Source organism: Oryctolagus cuniculus, chromosome 17, assembly GCF_964237555.1.
Source record: "Oryctolagus cuniculus chromosome 17, mOryCun1.1, whole genome shotgun sequence".
NCBI classification, from domain to species: Eukaryota; Metazoa; Chordata; class Mammalia; order Lagomorpha; family Leporidae; genus Oryctolagus; species Oryctolagus cuniculus.
This window is the reverse complement of record NC_091448.1, coordinates 21,938,046-21,950,073: the sequence shown is the minus strand read 5'-3', so window position 1 is coordinate 21,950,073 and position 12,028 is coordinate 21,938,046.

Sequence of the window (12,028 nt, the reverse complement as noted above, 5' to 3'; positions counted from 1 at the left end):
AGATCACAGAAAACAGTGTTAAAGTAATTTTAAATACTATCTAATTATCATAGTATATGTACATCAAGGTCTCCAGCATGATTTACAGATACCTTGCATAGGGTCAAAACATAGGGTCAAAGCATAGTTATATTACACATGACTAACACTATTTGTAAAAGCTGCATTTTCAAGGCTCGTATCACGGTCACGAAAAACAGTGTCAGTGTTCAGGGTTCAGAGCTCCATGTCTCGGCAGAGACGGATCTCGGATCAGTCACTTACAGGCAGAAAGTCGTGGGAAGGCTGTCACTCTGGGCAGTAGGCTCAAAGTTCCCAGGCGGACGGCCAGGCGAGAAGTTGGAGAGGTCCCCTGCTGAGAGGCCTGGTCCGGCTTCGGGGTCAGGTGTGGGAGCAGGCTGGTAAGGACTCCAGGCCAGTTGGTGAGGCGGCATCCTGGCTGGTCAGACACAGCGGCAGGACAGCAACACAGCAGCCCCACTGGCCTCTTGACCCCGTCGTCGCCTTGTGCTGCATAGCAGAAGCCTGCAGGCTGGCTCTTTGACTCCAAATGCGAGGAGATCCAGAGGTTTGCTTGCACTGGGCCACGCACACACACACACACACACACACAGTGGAGTTACAGCTCAGGGACAGCTCTGCAGGTCGGCTTGTGCTGCTACCTGCTCCGTGCAGAGTAGCGGGCTGCCACTTCAGCTCCGGATGTGTGGAGATCCAGAGGTTCACACACACCGGGCCATGATCCCCGAGAGGAGGAAGAGTGGTGCAAGGGCTCCCTTTTTATCCTCATTTTCGGCAGTTCTCCAGCTTGCCATCCTCCTACTTGTCCAATCAATGCTGGTTCCTCTTTGCTTATGTTTGAATGATCCAGTCAGCACGGGTAAGAGGGTATTGCCCATAGTGCACCGTTATTGGACTGACCAGAGATGTCTGCTTGGTATGGTTAGGAGTGTCTCCCTAACAGCCGTTAGGCATTGCCTCAGCTCCTGACTTATAACTCCACTTTACTTTTATTTTGTGGCTAGTGGTAACTTCTTAACTCAATGTTTTACTGGGTTTCCACAGTTCATCTCCTTTTCTGGTAAGCAGTGATCCGTGACTGTTTTTGAGATTCCTGAGGGATTCCCCACAGAGGAGGAGAAGAAGAAGAAGAGGAGGAGGAGGAGGAGTCATCGTCGTCGTCTACCATCAGCTGGTTCATTCCCCAAACGGCTGCAACAGCCAGGGCTGGGCCAGATGGAAGCCAGGAGCCAAGAGCTTCTTCTGGATCTCCTATGTGGGTGCAGGAACCCAAGCACTTGGGCCATCTTCTGTTGCTTTCCCAGTCGCATTAGCAGGGATCTGGATAGGAAGTGGAGCAGCTGGGACTTGAACTTGTGCCTATATGGGATGCCAGTGTTGCAGGCTGTGGCTCTACTCACTATGCCACAATGTCAGCACCAAGTTTATGAAGATTTATACCTATGTTTTCTTCTAAGACTTTTATAGTTTTAGCTCTGACATTTAATTCTAATTCTTTCTTTGCTAATTTTTGTATATGGTGTGAGGTAGGGCTCCAATTTCATTTTTTTGGGTGCAAATATCTAATTTTTCCAGCATTTGTGGAAAAGACTATTGTTTCCCCTATTGAACTTGCTTGACGTCCTTGTCAGAAATTAACTGATCCCACATGTAATGGTTCCTTTCCAGACTCAGTTCTGCCCCGTCAGACTACACATCTGTCCTATGCCAGGCTCACCAGGTCTCAGGAGTAAAATTTGAAAGTGGAACATGTGCCTGCTCTGCTTCTATTGTTCTCTTTTAGGATAGTTTTGGCTAATCTGAGTCTCTTTATTTGCATATGAATTTTGGGACCAGTTTGTCAATTTCTGTGATGAAGCCAGCTGGGATTCTGCTTGGGTTTGTGTCGAATCTGCAGACTGATTAAAGCAGTCTCGCAGCCCCGGCACTGGGAAGTCTTCCGGTCCACGAACACAGATTGCATTTTTGTCTGCTTAGGTTTTCTTCAGTGTTCTGTGATTTTCAGCATGCAATGATTTTACTTCTTCGGTCAAATTCATTGCTATGTATTTTATTCTTTTTTATGGTATTGTAAGTGGAAATGTTTTCTTACGTTGATTTTCAGGTGCTCATTGCTAGTGTATAGGAATAAAATTGATTTTTGTGCTTGCGACCTAGCTGAACTCATTTATTGGGTAATGATGTATATGAGTGTGTGCATGTATAATCCTTAGGATTTTCTAAGTATAAGATCATGTCATCTGGGGAGCAGAGATAGTTTTATTTCTTCCTTTTCAGCCTGGATGTCTTTTGTTTCCTTTTCCTGCCTGATTGCTCTGGCTGGAAATCCAGTCCAGTGTTAAGCAGAAGTGGCAGGAGTCACTTGTTAACTGTGGGTTTAACACAGATGGACGTTTGCATGTTTCCCTCTAGCTATCGTTTGTTGAATTTTGTCAAATGCTTTTTCCTTTGTCCATTGAGATGATAGAATGTTTCTCATTCTTTATGCTGTTAAGTATGGTGTTCCATGGATTGATTTTTGTGTGTTGCATCAACCTTAAAATCCTGTGATAGGGGGCTGGTGCTGTGGCATAGCGGGTAAAACTGCCACCTGCAGTGCCAGCATCCCATATGGACGCTGGTTCGAGTCCCAGCTGCTCCACTTCCGATCCAGCTCTCTGTTTTGGCCTGGGAAAGCAGTAGAAGATGGCCCAAGTCCTTGGACCCCTTCACCCACGTGGGAATACCTGGAGGAAGCTTCTAGCTCCTTGCTTCAGATCCGCACAGTTCTGGCTGTTGTGGCCAACTGGGAAGTGAACCAGCAGATGGAAGACTTCTCTCTCTCTCTCTCTCTCTCTCTCTCTCTCTCTCTCTCTCTCTGCCTCTCCTCCCTGTGTGTAACTCTGATGTTTAAGTAAATAAATAAATCTGTAAAAAAAAGAAAGAAAGAAAGAAAGAAAGAAAGAAAGAAAGAAAGAACGAACTTCTGTGATTACTTGGTCATGGTATACAATGTTTTTAAATATGTTGCTGGATTTAGTTGTTAATATTATGTTGAAGACTTTGTACCTATATTTAGGGATATTGGTTGATAGGTTTTTTTTCTTTCCTTATGATGTCTGTGTGGTTTTGGTGTCAGGGTAAGTCTAGTTAAACATTTGTTAGTTTTATTGATCTTCTTGGCAAGTCAACTTTTGGCTTTATAATTTATGTATATTTTGTAATTCTTTATTTGTTTATTTATATTCTAGTCCTCTTTCTGCTTGATTTGGGCCTGGTGTGTGCTTCTTTTTCTTACGTTGATAGGTTCTTTATTTTATATCTTTTTTCTTTTTAAAAATACAGCCACTAACCCCTCTATAAGCATTGTGTTGGCTGTATCCCGTGAGTTTCGGCATGTTGTGTTTTCATTTTCATTCATTGCAAAGTGTTTTCTAATTCCCCTTATGAGTTCTTCTTTGACTACTGATTATTTGGGAACATACTGGTCAATTTCCATGTATTTGCGGATTCCTCAAATTTTCCTTCTGTCATTGATTGTGGTGAGAGAAAATACCTTATCTGACCTCAGTTTTTAAAACTTTATTAACATCCATTTTTTGCCTTAAAATATGAGCTCTCCTGGAGATGATTGTGTGTGAACCTCAGAAGAACGCACTCTCACTGTTGGGGGGAGCATGACGGTACATAGCAAACACGTGTAGACACGTGTGTTCAGCGTGGCTAATACAAGTCTTCCACTCCCTTGCCCATCTACTGCCTCGTGGTTGTGTCTGCGAGTGAAAGGATGTTCCTGGGCTCTCTGACTGCTAACACTGAACTGTGTATTTATCCCATGTCCTCCCTTCAGTCCTGACAATTTTGTGGCCCGTGTTATATAGGCGCATTTATGTTTATAACTGTTACGTCTTCCCGATGAATTGACCTTCTTGTGATCATAAAATGTTCTTCTTTTCTCTGCAGGCAATTTTTGCCTTAGAGTCTATTTTGCTTGTTAGCATGGCCCTTCCAGTTCCTTCGGGTGTCTCTTGCAATGTGAATCTCTTTCCCTTGTGAGCCTGTTTCTTCCCTCTCTTTGCCTCTGTGGCATCCCAGCAGTGCCTACACACCTTTGGTCCCAGAATCCATCAGCCAGGCTTAGCTCTGTGGTGCCTGCACGGATGAGCAACCTTCTCCGTGGTTCCAGCGTCCACCCTGGGCCGTGGCAATATCCTCTGCTCCCAGTGTCCTTCAAGCTCCAGGGATGGTGGCAGCCTTCTGGGGCTGTGATCTCCGGGTGGCCTTGCTGCCCCTCGTCTGCCTCAGCTGTCTCCTCATGGTGGTCACTGGTCCCCTACATCACGTTCCTTCTGTTTGCACACCTGGAGCGACTCTGCTTTGCTTTGGCCCTAACTTGCACGAGGGGATTCTGGTCTCTAAGGAGCTTCAGGTGCAGAAGAAGTGAAGGGAAGGCGGCATTCCTGCTGTCTGTGGTTTCACCGAGGGTAACCGTGGCGTGACCTTGTACCTGGAGCAGGGGAAGGGAGCCTGGGATTGCACGGGGCTGGAAGAGACAGACACGCAGGCAGACAGCTTGCCTTTCCCCACGTCCATGGAGAGCACTCTTGGTGGGGAGTGTGTGTGACAGTGCACTAAGCTTCTCGCTTCAGCGGCTCTCTGTGTGATCTCAGAGAGAGTCCTTCCCTTTCTGGGCTCATTTTTCTCAACTGAAGTCAGATGATCAGGTTGCATGAAGACACCTAAGCTCTGGCAACTGAGATGGCGGGGGTGGGGGGGGGAGAAAGAGAATCTTCCATCTGCTGCTGCATTCCCTAAGTTGTCACAACAGCTGGGGCTGGGCCAGGTTGAAGCCAGGAGCCAGGAACTCCATTTGGGTCTCCCATGTGGGCGCAGGGGCCCAAGCCCTTGGGCTGTCTTCTGTTGCTTTCCCAGGTGCATTAGCAGGCAGATGGGTTGAAAATGGAGCAGCCGAACTTGAACTATTGCTCCAGTATGGATGCTTATGTCGCAGGCAGTGTCCTCCCTTGCTGCACCACAACGCTGGCCCCCAGGTGAGAGTCTGTAGTCCGGGCCTTACCCCTGGTACCTGTCCATCCTTAGCCATTGCCCCAAATTCCCCAGATGGAGGCACGAGAAGCCCTCACTGAACCTGCCCTTTCGCCTCCCATTTTGACTGCTCTTCTCGCTGGCATTTGGAGCCAACTCATTTTAGAAATATCAGCTGTTCCTGAGCTAGGTGGAAGGGACTCTAACAGGCTGCATACAAAAGGTCAGGGCAGCTTCAGTCTGGAATGATCCAGAAGCTTCCTCCTGGAGCCCTTGAACTCCAGGCTCTGCTTCTCAGGAGAACCCTTGTGATCCATAAGATTTTTCTTGGCTCTCCAGCTAACATGGGCCCCCAGCGGAGGCCTCCGATTAAGAACCCAGGCCAGGCCAGGAGCCCTGGGTGGGACATGCTCTCCCATGGCAGGGATGAGGTGCTGCCTTCCCCAGTGGCCCCTGCCCGGGGCTACGCGCTGCGGCCCAGCCCAGGCCCCGATCTGCCTCCCGGTGACCTTTCCAGCTCCTCCAGCCCGGGCTGCACTTGTCTGCGGAGACTCGGTTTCAGTTTCTGTGCCCTGAGTGGAGCAGTGGGGATTCCCGCACAGTTCTGAGCCCTGCTGTTGCACTTCCCCTCTGTGGGCACTCAGCGACTGCTCCCTGGGCGCCTGCTTTCTATGGGAGACACAGCAGAGAGGGAGCCCAGCTTCTCTTTCCAGGTCCTACCTGCCCGTCCAGGCCCAGGTGGGTCCCGGCTTCCCTGAGCGCTCAGAGCCCCCAGCTTCAGGGATACCCGAATTAGCATCCACAGCCAGGACATGCGGACAGTGACCTCCATAATATTTTTTAGATGAGAAACATTGTATTTTGTATTATTTATTTTTGCTTATTTGAAAGAGAGAGAGAGAGAGAGAGAGAGAATCATCCATCTGCTGCTTCATTCTCCAAATGCCTAGAACAGCCAGGGCGGGCCAAGACAAAGCCGGAAGCAGGCCGGCGCCGTGGCTCACTAGGCTAATCCTCCGCCTAGCGGCGCCGGCACACCGGGTTCTGTCCTGGTTGCCCCTCTTCCAGGACAGCTCTCTGCTGTGGCCAGGGAGTGCAGTGGAGGATGGCCCAAGTGCTTGGGCCCTGCACCCCATGGGAGACCAGGAGAAGCACCTGGCTCCTGCCAGGATCAGTGCGGTGCGCCGGCCACAGCGGCTGGCCATGGTGGCCGTTGGAGGGTGAACCAATGGCAAAAAGGAGGACCTTTCTCTCTGTCTCTCTCTCTCACTGTCCACTCTGCCTGTCAAAAAAAAAAAAAAAAAAAAAAAGGCTGGAGGCCAGGTATGTGGGTGACAGGAAGCCGACTCCGGGGGGCCATCACCTGCTGCCTCACCTGCTGCCTCCTAGGGTTATCATTAGCAAGAAGCTGGAACTGGAAGCAGAGTCGGGCTTGGATCCAGGCACTCAGACGTGTGTTGTGTGTCTAGCAAGACACGTGAGAGCCTGCAAGACACGTGAGAGGCTGAGACTGCTGCCTCTTTGACCCAGAAGAACACTGAAGGTCAAAGCAGGAACAAAATGAAGCCCCTTATGGAGACGCAGGGTGTCATGAGACCAAACTGTCACTAGGTCCGAGCTGTGAGGAAGCGACCATTTGTGTTACAAGCGAAGGTTGGGCCCCTCCAAGGGCGTGCCACGGACACTCCATGGTGTGTGCGCAGAGGACACGTCCACGAGAGGGGCCCAGAAGCGTGGAGCTTGCCCACATCTGCGGCAGCCGTGGACCCCTCGCTTTTCGTTCTCCCCTAGATTGGTTGTCTCATGGAAGTGGAGGCTGCTCCCTAATGACCACCTGGGAAGCAGGTGCATACTAAGGTGATTGACTGAGCGATGACGTGAGTTCAACCTCCTCCTCCTCCTAGGAGGCGCCCCCCCCCCGCCCAGGGAACGCCTTTCTCCCTTGTCTTTGCGTTTGCTTTGCTGGGAACCTACTGCAGACTCTGCTCTCAGCAGCTGGAGACTTGTGTCCTGGCCGGGAATAAAGCACCCTTCTGCCCGGGCCTGGAGCCTCGGACACCCGCTTTGCTTTTGGAGGGACTCAGCGCGTCCATTCACCAACTATGTGGTGAACACGGCTGTGCCGGGCCTGCTCTCACCTGGCTTACGTGGAGCATTGCGGGTGTCTTAGTCTGCTTGGCTGCCGGCACAAAATATCCCAGGTTGGTGATCTGAGCGACAGAACTTACTTCCTCACAGTTCCAGAGGCGAAGCGCCCACGTCAGACTTGCAGAGTCAGGCTCTGGTGAGGGCTGTCGTCCTGGCTTGCAGGCGCTACCTTCTCGCTGGCTCCTCCCACAGCCTTTCCACCTTTCCTAGGTGTGTGCAAGGAGAGTGAGCGCGCTCTCTGGAATCTTTCCTCCTCTTCTTCCTTCTTCTTTTAAGATTTATTTATTTATTTGAGAGGCAGAGTTACAGACAGAGGGAGAGACAGAGAGAGGTCTTCCATCTGCTGGTTCACTCCCCAAATGGCTAAAATGGCTGGAGCTGTGTAAATCCAGAGCCAGGAGCCTCTTCGGGGTCTCCCACGCAGGTGCAAGGGCCCAAGGACTTGGGCCATCTTCTGCTTTCCCAGCCCATAGTGGGGAGCTAGATCGGAAGAGGAGCAGCCGGGATATGAACCGGTGCCCCTATGGGATGCCAGCACTGCAGGCGGAGGCTTGACTCACTATGCCACAGTGCCAGACCCTGCAATCTTTTCTAATAGGCACTTGGATCCTGTCCGAGCAGGAGCCCACTCTGATGACCTCTTTGTTTAGCCTTAAACCCCATCTCCACATATGGTCATGGGGGTGGGGTGGGGTGGGGTCAGCGCTCTGACATAGGAATCTGGGGAGAGAGCACATCCAGTCCATGGCAGTGCTGGAGATTAACAAAGAGCCTGGGCCGGCACTGTGGCATTGTAGCAGACTAAGCTTCCGCCTGCGGTGCTGACATCCCATTTGGGCTCCGGTTGGTGTCCCAGCTGCTCCACTTCTGACACAGCTCTCTGCTGTGGCCTGGGAAAGCAGTAGAAGATGAACTTCGGGCCCCTGCACCCGTGTGGGAGACACGGAAGAAGCTCCTGGCTCCTGGCTTCAGATCCACTCAGCTCCGGCCGTCATGGCCATTTGGAGAGTGAACCATCAGATGGAAGATCTTTCTCTTCCCTCTTCCCTCTGCAACTTTGCCTTTCAAATAAATAAATAAATCCTTAAAAAAATTATGGCACAATGCAGCAGGAGCTACAGGACACAGGAGCACAAAGGCAGGGACCAGGCTGTGAAGTGGCAGTCGAGGGGGTGGGAGAGACGCAGGTGCAGAGAGGAGGTGCTGGCCAGTGGTTGGCTGGGCTGCCAAGGCCGGAAGTCCGGTTCAGCTGACCTCAAGCCGGTTGCTCGCTGCCTGGGGGCCACACTGAGGAGACAGGGGGGGCCGCACTCTTTAACCCGGCCAGCTGTCAGGGGTTGACACGGCCTCTGCTCCCTGCTCAGTGGTTTGGCTGTGTTTGGCACATGAGCTATCTTTGGCCATCTCCATGTCTTTGAAGTCACTCTCTCTCTTCTGCTCTGATGTGTGAAAGAGGTGGTGCACAGAGAAGGGGTCCCCAGGGCTGGCCGTCTGCCCGGGTGCTCTGTCCATCCACTCAGCCAGTGCATACTCACCAAGCACTTGTACTTGTACTTGGGCTGGAGTCTCAGGAGCTTCCCAATCCGCGGGGCAGACGTCTGCAGGTTGGGCGGGGCTTCCGTAGTCCCAAGCACATTCTCACGTCTCACTTAACCTTCAGGGTCCTGCCCTGATTGGTAGATTCCCATTCTGTGCCTGGAAACTGAGACCGGAGAGACAAGAAGTGACCTGACCTTTGGACCCAAGCTAAGGGGTTTTTCTGCACTGTCTTGCTGATGCTGGGCATGGGCCCAAGGGCTCAGGCCATGGAAAAGAAGCCTCCGGCCAAGGCTCACGGCCTCTCCGTCCTGTTCTCTGGGAGAGGCACCGCTGTCCTTTGGGGGAGTCCCCTCCCCCCAGCCATGAACCTGGAAGTCAGCTCTGCAGCAGGCAGCCCACCTGCCGCTCTGAGCGCTGTGAACTCAGCCCCCGCTACCAGTCCAAAGAACCAGGCGAGTCTTGAGACCCCTAGAGAAGTCTCTGACCCAGAGAGACCCAGCAGAGCAGCCAGCCCCCGAGGTGTCTGGAGCTAGTCATGCAGAAACCCTGTCCTGGCTCTCTCGAGTGGGAAACCCTGGGCTCCATGCAGAGTGACCAGAGGCTTCCACACTCTGGGCTTGCAATTCAACAGGCAAAGTCCAAGATCACACCTCTCACCTGTGGCCCCACCACCAAGCCCTGTTTCACATCACTTGGGAGCGATCTGTCCCCATGTGAAACTGGAGACCGTGAGCCTCCACCAGTGCTGGGTAACCCCACACACAGGTCTGCCATGGATTGAGGGCCCCAGCCAGCTGGCGATGCCCAATACTTGCAAGGCAGCTTCAGACTTTTTACGTTGCAGCGTTGCATGTACATTTTGTGTCTCCTGGTCAGTATTAGGGATTATATTTGGAGGGAGATTATAATCTCTCTTTTTTAAAAAAATTATTTATTTATTCAAAAGGCAGAGTTACAGAGAGGCAGAGGCAGAGAGAGAAATCTTCCACCTGCTGGTTTACTTCCCAAATGACCAAAATGGCTGGAGCTGGGCCAATTCAAAACCAGGAGCCAGGAGCTTCTTCCAGGTCTCCCACACAGATACAGGGGCCCAAGCACTTGGGCTATCTTCCACTGCTTTCCCAGGCCGTAGCAGAGAGCTGGATCGATAGTGGAGCAGCCAGGTCTTGAACCAGCACCCATATGGGATGCCGGCACCGCAGGCAGCGGCTTCACCCACTATGCCACAGCGCTGGGCCCCGAGACTACAATCTCTTATAGACTTGGTCCCTTCGTGGTCTTCATCAGGGAGAGAGAGGACCACCAGGTGTGAGGTGAGGGCGTGGCCAGGCTGAGGGAGGAGGGGGGTGGGCTGGGCCCCAGCAGGTGGGACACCTCGGTCACCCTGACACCTGCTGCCATGGCCGGGTGGCGGTTTCCTGCACTTGTCAGGACACGTGCAGGCAGAGAGCACAGTGGGTTTGGCCTGACAGGAAGATGCTTCCTGTTTTGCTGCGTGGGTTCATTGTCGGGCACTGAGAGGGAGGGGTGTGTGTGGCTGTGTTTTTCGTGTGGCCAAGCTCCCTGAGCGAAGGGTGCGGGCAGGTGAGCGTGGTCTGAGAGAGCCTGAAAGGGAAAGCACAGGCGAGCCGTCCACGCTTCCCGGTGGCTCAGCTGCAGCTCAGGTCCCGGCCAGCTGGAGAGGGTGGGGCTGGCCACATCACGTACCGTCCCCAGCAGCTCTGGGCCAGAGCCCTCTGCTATGGACGGCTACAGCCCCCACCATCACTCCAGCTTCTCTGTCCCCCAGTGACACCTGAGGTTGAACTCTCTGGTGACTGTTCATCTAGGGGGAAGTTTGGCCTGAAATAACCTCCGTGGTGAGAGCAGGTGCAGAAAGGGTGAGATTGGACTCCAGGCAGAGTGCCCCCCGCGCCCCGCCCCCCGCTGCGTCAGCCCCTTGCTTCCCACAGCTGAAGGAGAAAGCCAGCTGTGTGGCCTGGGGCCGTCTGCTGCAGGGAAGCGAACCGTGGGGTTCACGACTCGGTTTGGCCACCGTATTCCATGCGGCCCTTTCCTCTCACTCCCACATGTGGGGGTTGAGCCCGACGCCCTGGGCTGTCCTCCCTGGGCTGTCCTCCCTGGCCTCACCTCTGGGGACTGCACAGATCACCCCCTGGAGGGGCCTGGGCTCAGGGAAGCGCAGGTGGCACACAGCTGGGAAGTCCTAGTAGAGCATCCGTCAGAAAAGGAGAGGCCTGAGACCACCTGTGGCTTCCCAGGTGGTTGTCAAGGAGATGGTGTCTGTGGCACCCGCCTCCCCGGCCGCTTTCCACTGATCTCTCTGGCCTCTAGCGCCTCACTTCTGCCCGCACCCACTTTGTGCTGCAACCATGCTGGGCCAACCTGGGGATCCCCAAAGCGCTGTGCGACTGTTATTCATCCGAGATGCTCCGTGTGTCCTTCTCTCGGGCCAAGGCATCTCTGGCACCTTCTTCCTCCATCAAGTTTCAACTCAGCCTTCCAAATCCTGCCTCCGTAGCCGCATCCTGCCCATGCACGGGTCATTCTCTGGTTCAAGGTTACAAGCAAGTGGCATCTTTAGATCGTCAATTCAGAAACTGGCATATTCTTGGTGCTCAACCAAAGTGTGTGAAGCTTAGCTTTGTTGATTTGACCCCAAGTAGGCCCTCCCTAGGACTCTTGAAATGTGAGGGACCCTAGAAAAAAAAAACGGAATAACAGGGTACGTGCTCCATGACCCCTTTGAAAAGCCCTCGTGATGGCCACTCCATCATATGGCTGGGAGGGACGCTTAGTAGGGCATGTCTCCAGCTACCTGGATGGCCGACCGCTCCTCCTCCTCAAAGGTCAGGGTCAGCCTTGGCTTCTCAGCGCAGCTCAGGGAGTCCCTGTTCTGGGCGAGCTCCCAGGCTGGATGAGAAGCCACAGCCCAGCCTACACGCACATGGACGTCGAGAGCCTCACGGGGTGTTTGAGGACAGACAGGACTCGGTCCTCACGCTGCACTTTCTGCATGCCAGACCTTGCGTCACCTCGCTGAGCCTCCAGCCACCCTGTGAGGTAAGCGCCTGGGGTCCTCCTGCAGAGGAGCAAACAGCGACCCAGAGAAGTCAAGGACTTTCCCGAGGGCACTTCACAGTGAGCAGCAGCAGCCAGGAGTGGAACTCCCCTCCTCCACCCTCTGTCCCCGGGACTGCCGCACTCGCCGCTAACCAGGAACTCAATTTCACAAACCCTGAAAGTCCCGGGGGCCAATGCCTCTGCCCCGTTCACACCAGCAAAAAGAGAAGCC